Here is a 24,974-nt window from a genome sequence, read left to right as displayed (position 1 = left end):
TGCGTTTGGGTCCAATAATGGCTCCCGGTCAACACCAACAACTCTCTGATCAAACTGTATACAAATAAAAATACAATGTATAAGACATCGTGAACTTAACCTTTTAAACGTGTGTATCATTCAAGCCCATTAAGCTTCCTTTGACGGAACTATAAGATCACAACATCTTCTGCAGTGTCAATGCACTTTTGCACTTATCTTGTGAATGTAATGAGCAATTAGTCACATGTCGCTTATCTCATGTTGTTGAAACCGCAATTGGCATTCTAATGTTCGTTTTTGTTTATTTCATTTGAACATGAGTTCCTTTATCATCATCATCATCATCATCATCGATTATTTAGGCTGTGTTCATCTAGTGTCTTAAGATGTAGCCCTCCTCATGTAAATCCAATGCCCTTGGGTCCATCTATTGTCAAAAACTTCTTCAGAGGGAACCGTTTCTCACAATGTTTTGTACTATCAACAACAGTCCATTGCTCGTTACCATGTGATTTTTTAAACTAAAAGTTATTTTTGAGTAATATTGCCAATAGTGTCCAGTGCCTTTAAACAGTTCAGTCTTGGTTTGTTCAATCTGTTCAACTCCCAAACTAGTGAAACATGGACCCGTTACCGATTGTTGAATGGTATTATTCAACCTGTAGGGTGTTGCAGTGACTCACTTCCTTTGAGGCAAACAAGTACTAAAGTGCCATCACACTCCAGTCCCAACCATAGCCAGTCAGGCTGACTTTCTTTTAAAATACACAAAGTTTCACTTAAAAACTTGCCTCAGATTTGACCTGCACTGAAGTTATGTTTCAGGAAAGAAATTGAAACACATACAGAAAATGCTGAGCTTCGCTCTACTAAATGGAGTTGAAAGTACCCGTGTTTTACTCATGAAAGAGTTGTCCGCCATTATGGCTCTTTGCAAGATTGGTATGGGGGACGAAACGAGTGGCTCTTCACTAGTTTATATTAAGAGAATTCCAGACATCGTTCTGCTTGTTCTTTCTTCAAAGTTGATCCCTAAAGAGTGGAGGACTGATGATAGCGTAATTTATATAACTAATTGATGGGTTACAAAACGAACAGAGTACAGAAAAACAATTAAGACAAATTGGAACTAGTGCACAAACTTCCTTTTTTTTGCGCCGTTAAAATCTTTCACAAAAATAAATAGAAAATCGCTGCAGTCAAAGGGAACAAACGCCACACTTTGTGGCTAACAACCGTCACGTGTAAAAACAAAAAAAAAAACTGTTATACAACATCATCAGAGGATACCAGTTGATACGAATAAACTCTTTAAGATGCCTTTTTAAATAAAAAAGACTTCTCTGGAGAGAAAGTACCCTTTTTTTTCAAAAATATTGTACTTAAGAGGGAGCAGTTTCTCACAATGTTTTATACTATCAACAGCTCTCAAAAGCTGTTGACTCTAACAATTATTTTGAGTATTACCAGTACTGTGCAGTGCCTTTAACTTCGGAGAGAGACATGTTTCCCTGGGGACGGTTTCTCACACTTTTTGCATTGTCTAAGAAAGAAGAGGAGATGGGAGGGGGATGTAAGAGAGTCAGAAAGGATGACTGTCCTCATAAACCAGAGTATATGAGTAATTTAAAGCGTCGTAAACAAACGTAACCCTCAGCAGGTAATCGCTGAGTGTGGCTTCCTGAAGAACTTGATTTGTTGGAGTCGACAACTTTCCGTCCCAGCCCATAATTGACACCTGAAAACCCCGGTTAAGTCAGCTTCAGATTCACTCACCGACCCCCCCCCCCTTCCACCTTCCACAAGAACCTAGGAGTACTCTGCAATGCTACATCTCTGATTCAGATGTATTTAAAGTTTCAGTCCAGATTGCTTTAACGTAAGGTCAACCTTAGTCCTAACGAGCTACATGGGAACTTCCGGAAAAGACCAGATACCCCTAACTTATTTAGAGTTGACAAAGTTGGTTTGCTCAGCCAGTTATGAATTGAGACTGCTTGGCACGGAATGAATTAAGAGCCAAATCTGATTGCGGTCACCCGACCGTTCTGCCTACTGTTTCCATGAGGGTAGTTTATAAATAAAGATTAAGTGTGGATTTACCAACATCCAGTATGTAAGAGCACGCCTGCTGTTAACATGGCCCAACTTCATAGAGCTGCTAAGCACCAACATTTGCAGAGAGGGAACCATCAGTCGGCTTAGTAGAGTCGATAGTTATGTTTTTTTCAACCAAAAATCTAGCGTAGGGTCACCCCTATGGACCTTGATCATGGTGCAGCCATCTTGAATTTCTCCCATTGGTATCGATGTTACCAAACTGAGGCTGGAAGAACAAAATAGTCTGTTTCATATTTTGCAAAATGATTATTAGCATCAATTACTATTATTTGATACGAGGAACGTGACCAAGATGGATGCAGCACGATAAAGGTCAATTATAGCCAATAAGAGAAGTTTTAAGTTGTCAAACTTCCTATTACAAATTGGTAGGTTAAATTTAGGCTTTGAAATTAAATCATTCAAAAGTATTTTAACAATTATTTTCATAACTTATTAAGGATTTATTTGAGGAGTGCGCCCTCTGTAGCTCAGTTTTAGGTAGGTAATGAAGCGGGTTATTTTGATGTTGATAATCGTTGATATTTTTATGTTGTACTTCAGGCAAAATGTCTCCTTCAAGCCCATCCTTAGGCTTCGTGTCAATGTGGCTGTTTGACAGAGGATGGCCGGACCTATCAAGGTATGTTTTAGGGTGATATATTGAGAAACACGCATTCCCTGACACCTTTATGTTGGCATGTTTTGATTTTAAAGATTACACGACCCTGACCGCATGGTCACCATACATCCACCTATGAGTCGAGTGCGTTCTTTTTGAAAAAAACCCAAAACTGTATTTCTCAAAATGTCTTAGTTCATGCAACTATCCCCTTTTTGATTAACTAAAAGGGCTCAAAAGTGTACATTCATGGAGGTCAACTCAGTTTCCCCGGCCGCTCACTAGATTGAACAGCAACACCGTTCCATTCATTATACAACTGAATCGCAAGCAATAGACAATTCTCTTCCAGAGACATAAGAATGATTTTGATTGGTCTCGAGGAATGAATGGCTTTTTAAGATCCAATTGTTGAGCTCCTTAATTAAAGACGTGAGTAGTCTGGTACCAAAGGTTTCCCGTATGCATGCAACGAACGCGCTTGTTGTTTACTGGGGATGGGAACTAGCTCGTACGTTCACGTCAAACAAAAGGCCCTTGATTCTACTACTAGACCAAAATAATATACTGCTTGAATCTAAGATTCTTTTAAAGTGAGGGGATTTTATAAAAAAGGGTAATGTTCCGGTTCCTCTTATGTTCATCCCATAAGTCAAATCCGTCTATATATCCAGCACTTATGTGCAATAGTCAATGGCTTTGGGTTGGGTCACCTCATTATTTGCAACCGTGTGTGCATACATATATCTTTACAGGTTTGTATAAAATTAAATTGTTTCGCAAGTTTTATAATTTCCAGTAAGTAAATAACTTATTGATTTTTTTTTTCTCTACAGGTATGTAAATAACTTATCAATTTTTGTTTTCTCTATTTCCCTACAGGTTTGTAAATAACTTATGAATTTTTGTTTTCTCTATTTCCCTACAGGTTTGTAAATAACTTATGAATTTTATTTTTCTCTGTTTCTCTACAGGTTTGTAAATAACTTATGATTTTTGTTTTCTCTACAGATTTGTAACTAACTTATTGGTTTTTGTTTTCTCTACAGGTTTGTAAATAACTTATCAATTTTTGTTTTCTCTATTTCCCTACAGGTTTGTAACTAACTTATGAATTTTATTTCTCTACAGGTTTGTAAATAACTTATTGATTTTTGTTTTCTTTACAGGTTTGTAAATAACTTATCAATTTTTTTTCTCTCTATTTCCCTACAGGTTTGTAAACAACTTATGAATTTTTGTTTTCTCTATAGGTTTGTAAATAACTTATTGATTTTCGTTTTCTCTATTTTCTCTACAGATTTGTAACTAACTTATTAATTTTATTTTCTCTACAGGTTTGTAAATAACTTATGAATTTTTGTTTTCTCTATTTCTCTACAGGTTTGTAAATAACTTGTGAATTTTATTTTGTCTACAGGTTTGTAAATAACTTATTGATTTTTGTTTTCTCTACAGGTTTGTAAATAACTTATGAATTTTTGTTTTCTCTATTTCTCTACAGGTTTGTAAATAACTTATTGATTTTTGTTTTCTTTACAGGTTTGTAAATGACTTATCAATTTTTGTTTTCTCTTTTTCACTACAGGTTTGTAAATAACTTATGAATTTTTGTTTTCTCTACAGGTTTGTAAATAACTTATTGATTTTCGTTTTCTCTATTTTCTCTACAGATTTGTAACTAACTTATGAATTTTTGTTTTCTCTATTTCTCACAGGTTTGTAAATAACTTTTGAATTTTTGTTTTCTCTATAGGTTTATTAATAACTTATTGATTTTCGTTTTCTCTATTTTCTCTACAGATTTGTAACTAACTTATGAATTTTTGTTTTCTCTACAGGTTTGTAAATAACTTATCAATTTTTGTTTTCTCTATTTCCCTTCAGGTTTGTAACTAACTTATGAATTTTTTTTTTTCTCTATTTCTCTACAGGTTTGTAAATAACTTATTGATTTTTGTTTTCTTTACAGGTTTGTAAATAACTTATCAATTTTTGTTTTCTCTATTTCCCTACAGGTTTGTAAATAACTTATGAATTTTTGTTTTCTCTATAGGTTTGTAAATAACTTATTGATTTTCGTTTTCTCTATTTTCTCTACAGATTTGTAACTAACTTATGAATTTTATTTTGTCTACAGGTTTGTAAATAACTTATTGATTTTTTTTTTCTCTACAGGTTTGTAAATAACTTATGAGTTTTTGTTTTCTCTATTTCTCTACAGGTTTGTAAATAACTTATCAATTTTTGTTTTCTCTGTAGGTTTGTAAATAACTTATTGATTTTCGTTTTCTCTATTTTCTCTACAGATTTGTAACTAACTTATGAATTTTTGTTTTCTCTATTTCTCACAGGTTTGTAAATAACTTTTGAATTTTTGTTTTCTCTATAGGTTTATAAATAACTTATTGATTTTCGTTTTCTCTATTTTCTCTACAGATTTGTAACTAACTTATGAATTTTTGTTTTCTCTACAGGTTTGTAAATAACTTATCAATTTTTGTTTTCTCTATTTCCCTACAGGTTTGTAACTAACTTATGAATTTTTGTTTTCTCTACAGGTTTGTAAATAACTTATCAATTTTTGTTTTCTCTATTTCTCTACAGGTTTGTAAATAACTTATTGATTTTTGTTTTCTTTACAGGTTTGTAAATAACTTATCAATTTTTGTTTTCTCTATTTCCCTACAGGTTTGTAAATAACTTATGAATTTTTGTTTTCTCTATAGGTTTGTAAATAACTTATTGATTTTCGTTTTCTCTATTTTCTCTACAGATTTGTAACTAACTTATGAATTTTATTTTGTCTACAGGTTTGTAAATAACTTATTGATTTTTTTTTTCTCTACAGGTTTGTAAATAACTTATGAATTTTTGTTTTCTCTATTTCTCACAGGTTTGTAAATAACTTTTGAATTTTTGTTTTCTCTATAGGTTTATAAATAACTTATTGATTTTCGTTTTCTCTATTTTCTCTACAGATTTGTAACTTACTTATGAATTTTTGTTTTCTCTACAGGTTTGTAAATAACTTATCAATTTTTGTTTTCTCTATTTCCCTACAGGTTTGTAAATAACTTATGAATTTTTTTTTCTCTATTTCTCTACAGGTTTGTAAATAACTTATTGATTTTTGTTTTCTTTACAGGTTTGTAAATAACTTATCAATTTTTGTTTTCTCTATTTCCCTACAGGTTTGTAAATAACTTATGAATTTTTGTTTTCTCTATAGGTTTGTAAATAACTTATTGATTTTCGTTTTCTCTATTTTCTCTACAGATTTGTAACTAACTTATGAATTTTATTTTGTCTACAGGTTTGTAAATAACTTATTGACTTTTGTTTTCTCTACAGGTTTGTAAATAACTTATCAATTTTTGTTTTCTCTATTTCTCACAGGTTTGTAAATAACTTTTGAATTTTTGTTTTCTCTATAGGTTTATTAATAACTTATTGATTTTCGTTTTCTCTATTTTCTCTACAGATTTGCAACTAACTTATGAATTTTTGTTTTCTCTACAGGTTTGTAAATAACTTATCAATTTTTGTTTTCTCTATTTCCCTTCAGGTTTGTAACTAACTTATGAATTTTTTTTTTCTCTATTTCTCTACAGGTTTGTAAATAACTTATTGATTTTTGTTTTCTTTACAGGTTTGTAAATAACTTATCAATTTTTGTTTTCTCTATTTCCCTACAGGTTTGTAAATAACTTATGAATTTTTGTTTTCTCTATAGGTTTGTAAATAACTTATTGATTTTCGTTTTCTCTATTTTCTCTACAGATTTGTAACTAACTTATGAATTTTATTTTGTCTACAGGTTTGTAAATAACTTATTGATTTTTTTTTCTCTACAGGTTTGTAAATAACTTATGAGTTTTTGTTTTCTCTATTTCTCTACAGGTTTGTAAATAACTTATCAATTTTTGTTTTCTCTGTAGGTTTGTAAATAACTTATTGATTTTCGTTTTCTCTATTTTCTCTACAGATTTGTAACTAACTTATGAATTTTTGTTTTCTCTATTTCTCACAGGTTTGTAAATAACTTTTGAATTTTTGTTTTCTCTATAGGTTTATAAATAACTTATTGATTTTCGTTTTCTCTATTTTCTCTACAGATTTGTAACTAACTTATGAATTTTTGTTTTCTCTACAGGTTTGTAAATAACTTATCAATTTTTGTTTTCTCTATTTCCCTACAGGTTTGTAACTAACTTATGAATTTTTTTTTTCTCTATTTCTCTACAGGTTTGTAAATAACTTATTGATTTTTGTTTTCTTTACAGGTTTGTAAATAACTTATCAATTTTTGTTTTCTCTATTTCCCTACAGGTTTGTAAATAACTTATGAATTTTTGTTTTCTCTATAGGTTTGTAAATAACTTATTGATTTTCGTTTTCTCTATTTTCTCTACAGATTTGTAACTAACTTATGAATTTTATTTTGTCTACAGGTTTGTAAATAACTTATTGATTTTTTTTTTCTCTACAGGTTTGTAAATAACTTATGAATTTTTGTTTTCTCTATTTCTCACAGGTTTGTAAATAACTTTTGAATTTTTGTTTTCTCTATAGGTTTATAAATAACTTATTGATTTTCGTTTTCTCTATTTTCTCTCAGATTTGTAACTTACTTATGAATTTTTGTTTTCTCTACAGGTTTGTAAATAACTTATCAATTTTTGTTTTCTCTATTTCCCTACAGGTTTGTAACTAACTTATGAATTTTTTTTTCTCTATTTCTCTACAGGTTTGTAAATAACTTATTGATTTTTGTTTTCTTTAAAGGTTTGTAAATAACTTATCAATTTTTGTTTTCTCTATTTCCCTACAGGTTTGTAAATAACTTATGAATTTTTGTTTTCTCTATAGGTTTGTAAATAACTTATTGATTTTCGTTTTCTCTATTTTCTCTACAGATTTGTAACTAACTTATGAATTTTATTTTGTCTACAGGTTTGTAAATAACTTATTGATTTTTTTTTTCTCTACAGGTTTGTAAATAACTTATGAATTTTTGTTTTCTCTGTAGGTTTGTAAATAACTTATTGATTTTCGTTTTCTCTATTTTCTCTACAGATTTGTAACTAACCTATGAATTTTTATTTTGTCTACAGTTTTGAAAATAACTTATTGATTTTTGTTTTCTCTACAGGTTTGTAAATAACTTATCAATTTTTGTTTTCTCTATTTCCCTACAGGTTTGTAAATAACTTATGAATTTTTGTTTTCTCTGTAGGTTTGTAAATAACTTATTGATTTTCGTTTTCTCTATTTTCTCTACAGATTTGTAACTAACCTATGAATTTTTATTTTGTCTACAGGTTTGAAAATAACTTATTGATTTTTGTTTTCTCTACAGGTTTGTAAATAACTTATCAATTTTTGTTTTCTCTATTTCCCTACAGGTTTGTAAATAACTTATGATTTTTTTTCTCTACAGGTTTGTAAATAAGTTATCAATTTTCGTTTTTTTCTACAGGTTTGTAAATATTTATTTTTCTCTTTACATGTGCTTGTTAAAAGCTTAGTTTCAAAACTGTACTTATTACAAATGCAAGTATTTGTTTTTTAGTTATATTATAAGGGAAACTGATTGGGTAAAATACTTTGTGGTTAAACAAAGGGAAATTAAAAACGGCGGGACTTGAATCAATGACCTCCAGATTAATGTGTGATGTTATATACCAGCTGAGCTATCTAGCCCTTTGTTAACGGTATTTTGTTTACATTTGTTAACGGTATTTTGTTTACACTTGTTCGCATAATTTGTTTAAATTGCTTGCATATAATTGCCCTAATTTGTTACAATATAAACTCAGTGCTGTCTTCTCTCGTTTTGTTTTCTAGGAAGCTAGTGGACAGTACATTGAGGAACTGGCATTCGGGAGTTGGATCATTACCGTTGTCATGGAGACTCACTCTGACCGAGTGGCATACTCAGTATTTACATATATAGACCTTCGTATTGTAAGGTCACAACCTGAGTTTTTGACAAACGAGTTGGAAAGATATGGAAAGCCATAATGCAAATCAAAAACAGATATCCATCGTTTGTAGAAATGTTACAGAAACATTTTAAAATATGTTGAATTTGTTGGAAACAAGTTATAAAGGGATATTTCAAACCATAAATCTTTACCGAAAATGTTGAATGTTGTCACAATGTTTTCCACACATTGATTGTTTTGCCAACCGGAGCACTTTGTTTATCAACAATGGACTAATGGGTGAAAATTCATTTAACTGCACTCTCAGCTCTGGATGTATGAGATAGAAAAAAAAAAACATTATGTAGGGGCCAATGAATAATGTTCCCGGGGGGGGGGGGGGGTAGGCATAAAATGGCTCAACATTTAATTATTATATATTCAAATACATGTATTGTATATTTTATTTATCATTGTGTTTACAGAAAGAACATGCTTTTTTAATAAAAGGTTAGCATCTGTTCAATTAAAAAGTGCCTCCGGATTCAAATTTGTTATAGGAGTACTGTCAGATAGTAAACAATAAAATCGTCCAATGGCGATTTGACCAACGAGGAGAGCTTCGTTTTGTTATCCTTATTAGATGCATTAAAGGGAAGGTACACGTTTGGTAATTGTCAAAGACAAGTCTTCTCACTTGGTGTATCCCATCATAACCATAAAGTAACAATAAAAACATGCCTGTGAAAATTTGGGCTCGCGAAGTTGTGAGAAAAATAATGACGAAAGAAAAAACACCGGTGTTGGACAATTTGTATGTGTGTGCTTTCAGATAAGAATAAAAGACTTCTAGCTAGAAGTCTTTTATTATTTTAGTCGGTTTTTAAGTTCTATTTGTTATGAGTAATTACCAAACATTTACCTTCCATTTAAAGGCTCTGGACACTGTTGGTAATTACTAAAAACAATTGTTATCATCAAAACTTACATGGTAACGAGTAACGGAGAGTTGTTGATAGTATAACACATTGTGGGAAATGGCTCCCTCTGAAGTAACGTAGTTGTTGAGAAAGAAGTAATTTATCACTCAAAGTAATTTGAATAAGAGACCTCAGCTGAAGCCTCGAATTCCAGGCCAGGAAAGCACCCAACTTGCGCGACAAGGGTGTTTTCTCTCCAAGTATTCTCTCGCAAATTCGAAGAGCCCAAATTTTCACAGGTCTTTTATTAATAATATGCATAATATAGTTGAGATACACCAAGTGAGCCAAAATTTTCACAGGTTTGTTATTTTCTGCATAATATTAAATGTCGAGATACACCAAGTGAGAGCACTGCTTTTTGACAATAATTGCCAAAGGTGTCTGTGTCTTTAAAGCCTGGGCCCACTTGCATAGAGCTTATTGAGCACAAAAAGTAGCTTAGCACAAAATAATTATGATTACCAGAATAGAGTTACCATCCAAAATTGCATGTCAAATGTAAAATTTACCTCTGCTATCATGCTTCATCTTGCTAAGCAGCAAATTGTTAAGCAATATTCCCTGCTCAAAAAGCTCTATGATATTGGGCCCTCTGGCATGATGACATGGTACAAAATGTGTTGCTTTGGTCGGGGGGGGGGGCGGGGACATAAACCTCGGGTTAACATGGAGGAGTCTAAACTTTAATATTGCTAAGCAGATTTTTGTTTTGCTAAACAGCTTTTATGAAAATGAAGAAAACAAAAGGCCAATGCTAGCTAAATTATTGTAACTTAAAGTATCTGTGTCAACCCAAAACATACATCCCAATTTTCTGCCTTCAGGGTCCGCCCCCAACATGTTACCCCCTTCTACTTCGATGCGTTTGTTAGGCCTGCATACTTAAAAAAACAGTTTCTCGTTTTGGCTTTTTTACAAGAAAGAGGGGTGCCACTTTTTAAATCCATTATAGCATTTTTTACCCAACTGAACAGGTCAACTCCCTATTTCTATAAAACCACTCATTAAAAAAGTGCCCCAATCAATATGAAAATGTTAGATGAGGAGGCCCTGTTGTAAACCCAAGAAAGAATGTTTTACCCAACTGGCTTAGTCAACTCCCTATCCCCAGATGAAAATATTGTGAACAAAATACAACTGATGAGGCAGCAGTGAAAATAAGGTGTTTTTTTTAGGCGATCTAAAGTATCAATCTGAATTATGCACCCCACTCTTCTGCAATTCAGGGCCCACCCCAACATGTTACCCCTTCTAACTACTTCAAATTTGTACAACCTAAAACATGCACCCCCTTGTCTGCCATTCAGGACCCGCCCCCAACATTTTACCCCTTCTACTTCATTCTGTATCAATCCAACATGCGCCCCCTTTTTGTGCCACTCAGGAGCCCAAACCCTACCCCTACAAATCTGTTTCAACCCCAATGTCTGCCATTCAGGACCAGAAAACAATCAGCAAAAGCTAGCTACAAATTATTGTAACTCAAAAAACAAGCTTATGAGTCCCGACATTTTGCTAAAGACACTGGACACTATCTCGAAATAATTACTTGGTAAAGCAAATAGAGCTGTTGAAACGGCTCCCTCTGAAGTAATGTAGTTTTCGACAAAAAAGAAGTAATTTTCCACTAAAATAATTTTACTTCGAGACCTCAGAGGTAGAATATTGAGGTCCCGCCAAAATAAAACATCTGCTGAAAGCACTACTTCGTGTGACAAGGGTGTTTTTTTCTTACATTATTATCTCACAACTTCGACGACCAATAATATTGAGTTCAAATTAATTTCGCAGGTTTGTTATTTTGTGCATAATTATATTGAGATATTGACAATTACACAAATAATTATGTTAGATTTATCATCGTGTTTTTACTATGGCTAAACGAGAGGATGGAGCATTAAGTCGAATCCGAAGCCGTGGTTTCGAAAAGGGTTTGTGTGTGACTGTGCCATCCGTGAAATCCAGCCCCTTTTAATTTAATTACGGAGTGCGCCCTCCAGGGGTCAGTTTTAGGCAGGTAGTAAACAAGGAAATTATTTTGACGTTGATCATGCCGATTTTTGTCAGGCAAAATGTCTCCTTCAAGACCATCAATAGGATTCATGTAAATGTGGCTGTTCATCAGAGGCTGACTGGACCTATCAAGGTATGTTTTAGAGTGATATATTGAGAAACACACATTTCCTGATACTTTTATGTTGACATGTTTGCATGTTTTGATTTTAACGAGTACGGCCCTTGACCGCATGATCACCGTACACCCTACCCTGACCGGTGGTACCTGACCATTGTACGGCGCGGCCCTCTGGTCTGTGGTGGGTGGTTGTACGTAGTTCACGCTACGTGTACATAGTAGTTGTCTCTGCTTACACTTACAGTAGTTTTTGGTCCTATTTCAAGCCAAGATTCCAACCAACCAACGACCAAACAGTGTTTTGAGTCCCCACACAATGAAATGTTTTGTTATTATTTTGTTTTGGTTTTCGTGAAACTTTTTTTAGGGGGGGGGGGGGTATATTAAAAAAAAAAAATCACGCGACTTTAACATTTATTGGGGTATTAAACATGAATTAGTTTATTTTTTACAGTGATAATGATTGCAATGCTATTGATAATAATTTTTGTTTTAAACTTTCCTCTTTGGTTCGAATTTTCATATTATGATTTTTTGTTTGAGAAAATTTGTTTAAGGCCATTTGATGCCTGGTATTTTTTTAGCTTTGATTCGCTTTAAGATATTTTATTGTGATCAGTTAGTAACACCATAGGTTTAGTTTTTCAGTTTGGAAAATCTCTTTGGTGAGAAATTATAAAAAATTCTCTCTTTGACTTAAATTTGTTGACAATTTAGCCACTCTTAAGCACCAAGTTTTTTTTCATCTTTATCTATTTTTTTTTTTTTTTTTTTTTTTTTTTGGGGGGGGGTCATTTGATGCCCAATTAGAAAAAAATGGTCCTGTCTAAAAAATCAGACCCTTAATTAGAATTGCAAGAACATTTTCTTGAAGTTCTCTTTTAAGTTCAAATTGGTTGGCATATTTTTCAGAACCACAAAGTTGTTTTCAGGTCATTTGATGCCAATCAGTATTACAAAATATTGTTGTGCTTAAACTATGAGTAATAAATAAGGTTGAATGTTTTTGACATAGTTTTAGAAACTCAAATTTTTTTAGGAACTTTTCAGTCTAATCTGCTTGAAAATTGATAATAATTTCCCATGACAGTTTATTGGAATTAAATGTTGTTTGACATTCTTTTTTCTTCCAGATCTCATAATGTATGTTTGAAATCCAATTGCAGCATGGAATTCATTTATCAAATTTAAGGACTACCAGTCTCACCATTCATCAGTTTTGAACATCACCGCTTCAAATTATAACGGTGAGTTCTCAAAAATTATAAATACTCCCATCATTAGATGTGTGTACTTTAGAAATCAATTAATGTGAATCTAACGTCTATAATGCCCCTTCAAAAAATTACATGGAGATAAGTAACCAAATTTTGAAAACAGCTTTGTTTTCTGGTGAAACTGTATATATAAAACTTTAAAATTATACAGTATCAAACTGAAATATGCACCCCACTTTTCAGCCTTTCAGGATCTGCCCCCAATATGTTACCCCTTCTGCTTCAAATCTTAGGCCTACATACAAGAATAAAAAACAGTTCCTCATTTTGGCTTATTACAAGAAATTAAGGGCCACATTTTTAAACCTATGATAGCATTTTTTTAGCATCTCTTGTCTGACATTCAGGACCACCCCAACATGTTACCCCTTCTTCACTTGAAATCTGTCAGCCAAAACGTATAACCCCTTCGATCGAAAGTATCAAACCTAAATATGCACCCCACTTTTCTGCCATTCAGGACCCACCCCCAAAATGTTACCCCCCTTCTTCACTTCCAATCTGTATCAACCCAAAACATGCACCCCACTTTTCTGCCTTCAGGATCCGCCCCCGCCATGTTACCTTCTTCTACTTACATACTTAAAAAAACAGTTTCTCGTTTTGGCTTTTGCAAGAAAGAGGGAGGCCACTTAAAATCCATGATATAATTTTTTTACCCAACTGAATAGGTCAACTCCCTATTTCTATAATACCACTCATTAAAAAAGTGCCCCAATCAATATGAAAATGTTTCGCTGTTTTCTTATTAAAAAACTCTAAAAACAATTAAATTTAAGCAGCAGTGAACAAAATAATATGCACCCCACATTTCTGCCTTTTAGGACCCGCCACAACATCAAATCTTTATCACTCCAATATGCACAACACTTGTCTACCATTTAGGACCCACCCCCAAAATGTTACCCCTTCCACTTCAAATCTGTATCAATTCTATGCACCCCACTTGTCTGCCTTCAGGACCCACCCCAAAAGTGTTACCCCTTCAAATCTGTATCAATCCTATGCACCCCCTTGTCTGCCATTCAGGACCCGCCCCAACATTTTACCCCCTTCTACTTCAAATCTGTATCACTCCAATATGCACAACACTTGTCTGCCATTCAGGACCCGCCCCCAACATTTTACCCCTTCTACTTCAAATCTGTATCGATCCCATGCACCCCCTGTCTGCCATTCAGGACCCGCCCCCAACATTTTACCCCTTCTACTTCAAATCTGTATCGATCCTATGCACCCACTGTCTGCCATTCAGGACCCGCCCCCAACATTTTACCCCTTCTACTTCAAATCTGTATCGATCCTATGCACCCCTTGTCTGCCATTCAGGACCCGCCCCCAACATTTTACCCCTTCTACTTCAAATCTGTATCGATCCTATGCACCCACTGTCTGCCATTCAGGACCCGCCCCCAACATTTTACCCCTTCTACTTCAAATCTGTATCGATCCTATGCACCCACTTGTCTGCCATTCAGGACCCGCCCCCAACATTTTACCCCTTCTACTTCAAATCTGTATCGATCCTATGCACCCCTTGTCTGCCATTCAGGACCCGCCCCCAACATTTTACCCCTTCTACTTCAAATCTGTATCGATCCTATGCACCCACTGTCTGCCATTCAGGACCCGCCCCCAACATTTTACCCCTTCTACTTCAAATCTGTATCGATCCTATGCACCCCTTGTCTGCCATTCAGGACCCGCCCCCAACATTTTACCCCTTCTACTTCAAATCTGTATCGATCCTATGCACCCACTTGTCTGCCATTCAGGACCCACCCCCAACATTTTACCCCTTCTAATTCAAAGATCTGTATCAATCATATGCGCCCACTTGTCTGCCATTCAGGACCCGCCCCCAACATTTTACCCCCTTCTACTTCAAATCTGTATCACTCCAATATGCACAACACTTGTCTGCCATTCAGGACCCACCCCCAACATTTTTACCCCTTCTACTTCAAATCTGTATCGATCCTATGCACCCCACTTGTCTGCCATTCAGGACCCACCCCAAACATTTTACCCCCTTCTACTTCAAATCTGTATCACTCCAATATGCACAACACTTGTCTGCCATTCAGGACCCACCCCCAACATTTTTACCCCTTCTACTTCAAATCTGTATCGATCCTATGCACCCCCTTGTCTGCCATTCAGGACCCACCCCAAACATTTTACCCCCTTCTACTTCAAATCTGTATCACTCCAATATGCACAACACTTGTCTGCCATTCAGGACCCACCCCCAACATTTTTACCCCTTCTACTTCAAATCTGTATCGATCCTATGCACCCCACTTGTCTGCCATTCTGGACCCACCCCAAACATTTTACCCCCTTCTACTTCAAATCTGTATCACTCCAATATGCACAACACTTGTCTGCCATTCAGGACCCACCCCCAACATTTTTACCCCTTCTACTTCAAATCTGTATCGATCCTATGCACCCACTGTCTGCCATTCAGGACCCGCCCCCAACATTTTACCCCTTCTAATTCAAGTATGTATCAATCATAATGCGCCCCACTTGTCTGCCATTCAGGACCCGCCCCACCCTACGTATCAGGGGGTGGGGGGGGGGGTGTCAGCAGCCGAGTGGTGGTTGATGCGCTGACAGTGAAGGAGTCAGGGCTTAATAATTTGCTAGAGGAAAATCATTTGAAGAAAGTGATAGGCTACTGTTTATTCAATAGTATAATTCAATTAGTTTTCAGTCTTACAATGCTAAAATGGCTATGAAGCTTCTTGTAGGCTAAGATTTTATTGTTTAATGTTAGATTTAAAAACACTTTTTTAGAAAACTGTACGCCGGGCATTAACCCCCTCTCCCAGTGTGAGCTTTGTACGCTTGTGAAAATGTTGATAACTGTGAATGGCCCCTTAGTTTAGTGTTGAAGGTACAACATGTAAACACATGCTTTATTTGTCAACTATCAAACCATCAACATCTTTTCTTTTAAACTTTTCAAGACTTTTCAACTATTAGGGTACAATGATGTGCCTATATGGTCTAATTGATTGGGGTAAGGGGGGACGGTTTGACTTCAAAGCTGTTTCCACTTGTCCACTGCCTTTAAACCCATCCTTAGCCTACCGAAGGTGCAAAGTGCTTACTGTTTTCTTAGACCTGCCGCCAATGTTATTACCCCTTGTACTTCAAATCTGTATCACTGCCTGAGGTGCAAAACACTTGTTTGTTTTTATAGTCCCGTCGCTGCTATGATTCTGTATCATTCTGAATCCTCATCACCACTCATCTGCCGTTCTTGACCTGTCCCCAATATGATCACCACTTAAGATGTAAAACACTTTTCTGCCAAACTGGATCCACCACCAACCTTCAGCCCCTTCTACAAACTGAATTACATCTGTATACAATGTTTCATCTTGACATATAATTCATGAGCATTCATTTTATCTTGTGAACTTGTTTATAGAACACCCCAAGATGATGACAAGCATTGGTATGAAAGATGCGCTAGCCTGACTGAAGAGAGCCTGTGAGATGCTGCCTCGTCATGATTTCAAACACGTCATCTTCTCAGCGTCTCAAGCTAATTCAGTTCAACTTTGTGATTCATTCCATACTAAGATGTTAAGGTACGTCTCACGTAGTGAGTTTTAAATTGTTGTAAAAAGATCTGTTTACAAATGGACTCTTAAAAAACCACTCAGACATCAGTCTTTACTGTTTACAACTTGACAAAGTTTATATTTATTTCAAAAGCTATGAATTTAAACAAAAGTAAAGTGTACAGCGTAAACAGACCTTTACCATGTTGAGCCCTATGTGGCTGTTTATGTCATGAAGTAAAAACGTTGCTCGATATAGTCGTGTACATTTTATAACTCCTTTGAATCATCAGGCCTGATACTTTGCGGAGACAAATTACGCTGCAATTGCCTCCCTGCACTCGGTCTTGGTCATTGCCTTGGTGCCCAAAATGGTCCGGTACTTATTCAAATTTCCCTCTTACTCTTGCGTTTTACTGAGAAACAGCCTTCCCCTTACAAGAATGAAGCATCAGGCCTGAAGAATGGGTAATGAAATGCAGAAATCAAAGAGCACTGAATACAAAGCAATGAAGTAAAAAGTCATGCAATCTCGTTGTACGTATGCATGGTTAATGTAAAGTGAACATAATTTTTACACAGGTCAGTTAGAGTTAAAACATGTTTTAAATGCTTAGTTTGGTTTTTATTATGTGGTAAATGATGTATTTGTATTCCACGTGATGATATTTAACTGTAAAACATTGTACAAATTGAGCAGAGCCTTTAGTTTTAAACAGAATGCAAATGTATGGAAACTTAGAGTGAACATCTGCATGTCCAGAAAGTTTTATGCTTAGTACTTAAAGTTCTATATTGTATCTTTCCACCATTTTATCTTGAAAAGTAGATTCTGTAAATACATAAGAACCCTAAAATACAGAGTTATCTATTTTTTTTAGATTTCTTTGTTGTGTTTAACTTGGAAATTTGTCTATGCAGATGGTCGTTCTAAGCTTCCATACAATTTTTAGCAACAGTTTGGAAGTCTGGCTTCCTGTCTCTTAGCTCTTTTACAACACTATTCTTAATGTTGGTACCAGACTAATTTCTTCACACACTTGTTTAATATAGCTTATAATTGTGTATAAAATGACCCTTTTTAAACAAGCTAATTAAATAAGACAGCTTCGTAATTCACAGTAAAGCGAAGCATACTATCTGTTACACTAAAAAATAAGAAGTTTGAAGGTTAGAAGTCACGAACGTGTGTTCAGTGCATTTAAATTGATGTAAATAAGAGTTACAGCATGTACAATTTACGCTAAGTGCCGTTTTAAGAGTTATATAAGCAATTATTTATTGAAAAAACAACTTTCCTGTGAATATTTTTGTCACCAGAATACGATTACATGTAGAATGTTAATAGGACACTCTGTGGTGTATTCTGTACTGTTTTAAGGCGTTTTGAAGGGTTTTGACTCTCCATTTTTGTAATTTTCAGTGATTTTTAGAGTTTTTTTGGGCAAAAAAAAAATTTTCAAATAAAAATTAACGAGCATGCGTTTCAGGCGATTTTAAGAAAATGAATTACCAAAAAAAAAAAATTAGTGGTGATTTTTGCAAGTTTTTACAATTTTGGATTTTCTTTAATGGAAAATAAAAAAAATTAACGAGCGTACGTTTCAGGCGATTTTAAGAAAATCATTCACCGTTAATTTTAATTTTTTTTTTTTTTTTTTTTATTAAAATTAAATAAAATTTAATTAAAAAAAAATCTCGCCTCCACTCTCCTTCCTACCCGGTCCACCGCTCCCCCCTCTCTCTCTCTCCGGGTCCACGCCTCCCCTCTGGTGTATCTCCGCCATGTTGCCTCCTCGTCGTGGTCCGGGGTCCGTGGGCGTTCCTCTGGTGTCTCCATGATGGTGGTGTCCAGGCCGGGGCTCGAACCCGCACAGATGTCTCCAGTGTAGTCCTCCAAAGCCGTCTCCTTATCCGCTAGGCTATGGCGTCTTCCGGGTTGGAAAAAAAATTTTCAATGTGGTATACATTAGAACGAAATTTGATGTACACATGTATTATACGCATGAACGCAGGGTAGCGATTCAGTCGTAAAAAGAGCGCCCTCTTGTGGCAATATTAATTAATATGTAATTAATAGTGCCAAAACAATTAATATTGCCACAAGAGGGCGCGCTCTCTCTCAAAAAATTCTTGAATCAAGACTACGAATCAATAGCCTACTCGGCCACATGGAAACATAAACTTGTTTGTCTGTTTTGTTTTTAATAAATATATATATATATATATATTTTTTTTTTAATTTGAATAAGCTAAGATTGCCTTATGTGCACATGTTCGTTTCGTTTTATGAAGTCAAATAAAGCTTTTAAACAAATAAATACAGGTTTGGCAACAAAATAATGACAATCAGACAAAAACAGGTTTAGATTAATAGTGCACCATTTTTATTTATTACAGTAATAATAATGAACAGTTTTAATATTGCACAAAATTACAATAAAGTCTCCATGCTATAACAGCAATTAACATTAATCATTCATTTTTAATTAAATCTAGAATTTCTATTATCACCTTTTTACCAGTAAATTATTTACATCAAATAATACTACCCATTTCAAAGTCCTAAAACTGCGTTTGATTATAACTCAAGTTCGATATGGATAACTAAATGAGAAAAGTTTGATAACTTATTATTGAATGATCAAATAACACTTTTCTTCTCAAAAAGTACAGTACTTTGTTTAAATTATCCATCAAGCTGAAAACAGACCGTCTCCTGGATTATGGATATTTTTTGTGTGAATTCTTCTGAAGTAATGTAGTTATTGCAAAAGTGGTAATTTCTCACTCAAATAATAAAAGTCATCAGACCTGAAGCCTTGTATTATGCATTGGAAGCACACTTAGTGCATGCAGCAATAGATATTTTCTGTCATTATTTGTATTGCAACTTTGATGACTATCTGAGTGCACAAAAATTGTACAAATTTGTTACTTTATGCATAGTTGTGATACACCAAGTGCAAAAAACTGGTCTTTGACAAAACTGTGTCCAGTGCCTTTAATTGAACCATATTAAGTCTGAAATTGTTGTAGTTTTTTAACTAAGATTCTTTTTACTACACAGTTTGCACACACAGATCTGTGTTAAACATTGTCAATGTGGGAATCAGCGACGTTGCTGTCCATTTCATGTTGCTGTCCATTTAAGAATCCTTAAGAAGCTGTCCATATAAGAATCCAAATGTCACTGTCCATACGAATCAGCCGTTGCTGTCCATGTAGGAATCCAAACGTCGCTCTGTCCATACGAATCAGCCGTTGCTGTCCATGTGGAAACCAAACATCGCTCTGTCCATACGAATCAGCCGCTGCTGTCCATGAAGGAATCCAAACGTTGCTGTTCATTTTAGGAATCAGATGTTGCTGTCTATGTAGGAATCAGATGTTGCTGTCTGTAGAACTCCAAATGTAGCTGCCCCATGTGGGAATCAAAAGCAGATGTCAACGTTGGAATCAAACATCACCGCTCATATAAGAATTGGATGTCTGACCTGCACACAAAAATAAAAACCACAAAAATGATGTAAATAAAATGTCATGAACGAAACTTTCCTGGGCGAATTGCATTTAGCCATTTTGAGATATGGTGGGCACAATACTACAACACTATAAAGGTTTAGGACACCCCAACCAAACAGCACACTCCTATCAAATCCGCTATACCTCAAACAGGCTTTAAATGACTGCTTACTGCAAATTCTGTGCTTCACTATTCTTCGCTTGCAGGGCAAGCCCCAAATTTCCAGTGCTTACTGTGTAAGCGAAGAATGTCTAGTAATGTGGAGTACACAATCACACAAGGCAAGAGTCCCTTCTTTCCTGCTTCTGTAATGGCCAATATTTCGCTTACGGTAAGCAGAGCCATGAAATTGGGCCCTGTTGTGTGAATGAACAATTTTTCAACAATATTCGCCATTAATAACTGCTAAAACTAGTGTTCCAACAAACTTAAAAAAAAAACTTAATTCTTAAAAATTTTTGACAAGTTTCTCATAATCAAGCACATAAAAGTTAATCAAGCTGTTCAATAAACGATACCCAACATAAAAACAAGACACTGCACAATAATAAATATTTTACAGTTTCAACTACAGAAAACGGATTTGACATACAAAAATAATTTATTTCCCAAAGTATAGGCCTATTTGAGTTGTGGAGGCCTATGCAGAAAATAATTTGTCATACTCATAAACTGCCAAAAAATGTGTACAAAACCAAGAGAAAAACAATGTATGTTTCTTCAAGAGTAAATTATTCAAATTGAACAAAACAGGGAAACTAAAACAAATTAAAAAGAAATTTGTGTTTCTCAGATGTATTCACTGTACACAAAAATTATGCAAAGGGTTTTGTTTTAAAGACAGTGGACACTATTGGTAAATGTCAAAGATCAGTCTTCTCATAAAATAACAAACCTGTGAAAATTTGAGCTCAATCGGTTGTCGAAGTTGTGAAATAATAATGAAAGAAAAAACACCCTTGTCACATGAACTTGCGTGCTTTCAGATGCTTGATTTCAAGACCCCAAATTCTAAACCTTAGGTCTTGAGATCAAATTCGTGGAAAATTACTTTTTCTCAAAAACTACGCTACTTCAGAGGGGTTGTTTTTTACCATGTTTTATACCATCAACAGCTCCCCATTACTCATTAACAAGTAAGGTTTTATGCTAATAATTATTTTGACCAATAGACTAGTGTCCACGGCCTTTAAACTTCACTTTTATCTTCTTCTTTTTTTTTTTTGGGGGGGGGGTGTTGAAAATTGGGTTTCAAATAGATCTGGAAATTTGGTTAAGGTTAGAAATTCAAGTTTTTAAGTTACATGCAGTATCACAACAAAACATTTTTATCCAGGGATAAACACAGTTTGATAGGTAACCAGGGAAACAGTTGACCCCTGATAAAGTTTATGTACAATGACCCTGGATACATATTGGGAAAGTTAAAGAATGTTGTAGTGATTGGTTTCAGCATTTAAAAGGTAACAATTGGACAAGAAAGATGTGTTTTGAGTGAAGATACAACTGCCATAATAATACAGGGTCAAGTAACTAAAGGAAGATTGTCCTCCACAAACTCACAGCCCAGCAATAATGATCAGGATTTATGTACTGGCATATCATGTTTATTGTTTACTCACCATGTTTAAGATGTAATGAAGATGTTCCCACTGTAGCATGACGCTTGATTGACCTTGACCAGGAACAACAACACACTAGAAACAAAAACATTGAGGTCAAATTATAAAGAAATCAATAGAGGAAAATCAGTAAATCAAGAGAAAGCCAATAAACATTTTTATTGTATTTTTATATAAAGATTGTTTTGGGAAAAAAACATCCCCAGCTTTACATGGTTGATTAAAGCAAAAAACAAATCATGTTTCTCAAAACACCTTTTAAAAATGTTTGAACAAAACTGAACACAGTACTTCAGGAACACAAAAAATGGACTGGTTTATGCCAAAGGAAGTGCTTTTGTTTATTTAAAAATAGTTTCTGTTATTTGAGGGAAAAACATGTTTTTTTTTTAAACCTATTAGTATGTATACGATTAGTATGTATACTTCAGTGTTAAACATTTCTGTTTCTCAAAACACCTGTTAGAGAAATAACATTTCTCAAAACCCATGGAAAAAAAATAAATTGTTTCTCAAAATATCTTTACAAAAATCTTGTTTCTCAAAACACCTTTTAATTTTTGTGTACAAAAGTTGAACAAAGAAATGTTTTTCTTCCTTCCAAATATTTCCCAAAACACCATTTAAAAAATAATAATCTGAAAACCCCCCAATTTTTTTTTTTTTTTTTTTTTTTTTACAAAAGATGAACAAAGAACTTCCAACACAAAAAAGGACTGATACAAAGAAAACAGTTTTCTTTCTTTTAAAATAATTTCTGTAATTTGTGAAGAAAAAAAAACATCCATAGGTTAAAAAAACAATTGTTGTTTTTTTCTCAAAACATCTTTACCAAGTTTCTCACAACAATATAAGAATTAATTATGTTTCATGCAAGGGGTCTGTTCACGCCGTTGAAGTAGAGCGCCCTCTATAGAGGTCAAACGATCATTGCTCATCATGACATTGGACTGTGATGGACCATGTACTTAAACAGCTGTTTGTATTTATATTAAATAATCATGGGACATAAAAAAGAAACATTATGTAATGTACAATAAGGCAAGAATCCAGGGAACAAATTCTTGCTTGTATCAATTTAAGAAGTTCCACAGACAAGTACAGAGGAAAATCAGGAAGGCTGTTAATGGAACAATTTTGCCTTGGATTGGTCGAGTTGGTCTTTGAAAAGCGTTTGTAACTGTTTGTTGTAAAATGAATATGGGTAGAAAGATGTTGTAAAAGTAGAATACAGTGATTCACACAAACATGCCTCGAAATTGCACGGTTTTCCTTTTACCTCGTCATAACACGGTCGGCCATTAAGGAAGTGAAAATATGTGCCCCATAAAATGGCCGACCGTGTTAGTTTGACAATAAAAGGAAAACTACGCAAATTCGAGGCAAATTTGTGTGGACTATTGTGTTCTAATTTTAAAACATCTTTTCCAACCATATGCACTTTATTTAACAAAAAAAACCCGTTACAAACGCTTTTTATAGACCAACTTGTCCGATCCAAGGCAACGTGTTCCTTTAAGTATGACATCACATTGGTGGTAGTCTCAAATCAAACAACACAAAACCTTTCTAGAATTTTTATCAAGTCTAACAATCGGGAATCGACCAGGGTCTCCCCTCTTCAGATCAACAACTAAAATTTTAGTAAGGGCTCAAGAAAAGGTAGAGGCACTTAACAAACAGTTTACGCCAGTCTCCACAAATGAGAATATTCATAAAATCTTGGCAGTGGTGATTAAGACATTTCTGAGTGGTCATATCCATGGAAAAGGAGAAGAGTAGTTACTCAAAGACCCGAAGAGCCACACAGTTACTGGCCAGCTAGTGTATGTGACAGCAGCCTTGATTCACCTTTTTGGTTGAGTTTAAGAGATAAAGACTCTGACTCTGAGTCAGAGTTAGTTGCAACTAAGCTAAGTCAGAGTCGGACTAGAAAGACCTTGCCCTTGGTTATCTTAGTTAACTGACAATTAATTACCTTGGTTGCATCATGTAGAGGATCATCCAAAGACTTCTACATCTATCCAGCTACTTGTCAAAGTCTGTCATTATGTGAGGACATGATGAAGCTGCCAATTCCACCAAACCATCGTCGTCCTTCCTGCCAATACAGCATTCACTGGCAGCAGCAGTAAAACCAGTAGTACACTCCATCATGATCTTGTGCACACGACGAAGGAAAGGGAAGTGTCACTAGTCTTTCAGTTTTCACTACATACCAGTCACTAAGGAGTGTTTGCATGATTCTTAGCTTTGGAGTAATCCTCAAGACTTATGAACAGCCACATTATAAGAAGAGTCCTTGTAGATATGGTTCAAACCAGACATTTTGTTGAATTACTCAGCTGTCATCGCTCGTCGAACGTAAACATTGCCTCCATTATTATTAATAATAGCACGCTGTATTACGTCATAGTTACCGACAATTGAACTAGAGAGGGCGCACTCTATACAAAAACAAAAATCAGAAAGTTATTTATTTTTTGGTACGGTAACGGAGCATGTTCTTTTCAAAATTATTGGTTGTTTCTATAAACACCCAACCTTTGACCCACGTTGTCCTCCAAAACAATAGGGAGACAGGTTGTCTTGTCAATCGACTTGAACAACAAAAACAACTGTCTGTACGTTTAGAATTTAGCACAAAAAGGGAGGGGGAGGGGGCGGGGTGACAGAGTTTTTTATCTGAATGAGAAACTCAAGTTGACCCACATTTCGCTCAAAATTACAAAGGTACAGTTCATAATAATAAATAAATTTGGGTCCTAACAGGAATCCGCGGTTCGAAAATCTGGGAATAGTTATTCACTTGAGCTTTTGTGAAGTCTCAGAGGACGCTTCCACAGCGTGCTTGAGCCGCACGCGACGAACCCCCCCCCCCCCCCCCCCCCCCCTGACAGAACTCATTGCCACAAATTTCCAAAATGAGATAAAAGAAAAGTTTAAAGGCACTGGACGCCGTGAATATTGTTAATTACTCAACTTAATGGGTAACAAGAAAACGGAGAAACGGCTCCCTCGGAGGTAACGTCGTTTTGAAAAAGAGGTGTAACTTCTCACTCAAGTTTTCAAAGACTTTAGGCCTGAGGCATTTTTAGGCATCCGACGAGATCACACTTTGCAACGAGGTTGTTTTCCCGTCCAATTGAAGCTTTGATGACCAATTGAGTCCTCATTTTGACAGGTTTGTCATTATGTAGGGATATACACCAATTAA

At 34.9% G+C, this 24,974-nt stretch overlaps 2 long non-coding RNA genes across 2 annotated transcripts; one reads left to right on the top strand and one right to left on the bottom strand.

Moving 5' to 3' along the window:
• Positions 1 to 11,634: 11,634 nt before the first annotated feature.
• LOC139950710 (uncharacterized) lies at positions 11,635 to 18,234 on the top strand. Its single transcript, XR_011787693.1, has 3 exons — positions 11,635 to 11,763; positions 12,885 to 12,998; positions 16,474 to 18,234. It is a non-coding gene; the product is annotated as an uncharacterized lncRNA (long non-coding RNA).
• Positions 18,235 to 19,023: 789 nt separating this feature from the next.
• LOC139950711 (uncharacterized) lies at positions 19,024 to 24,136 on the bottom strand. The gene is made up of 3 exons (XR_011787694.1): positions 23,736 to 24,136; positions 21,758 to 21,832; positions 19,024 to 20,106 (listed from the first exon to the last, which is right to left on the bottom strand). It is a non-coding gene; the product is annotated as an uncharacterized lncRNA (long non-coding RNA).
• Between the last annotated feature and the right edge of the window lie 838 nt (positions 24,137 to 24,974).

Source organism: Asterias amurensis, chromosome 18, assembly GCF_032118995.1.
Source record: "Asterias amurensis chromosome 18, ASM3211899v1".
NCBI lineage: Eukaryota > Metazoa > Echinodermata > Asteroidea > Forcipulatida > Asteriidae > Asterias > Asterias amurensis.
The sequence above is the reverse complement of the archived record's forward strand: the minus strand, read 5'-3'. Positions and strand labels throughout refer to the sequence as shown.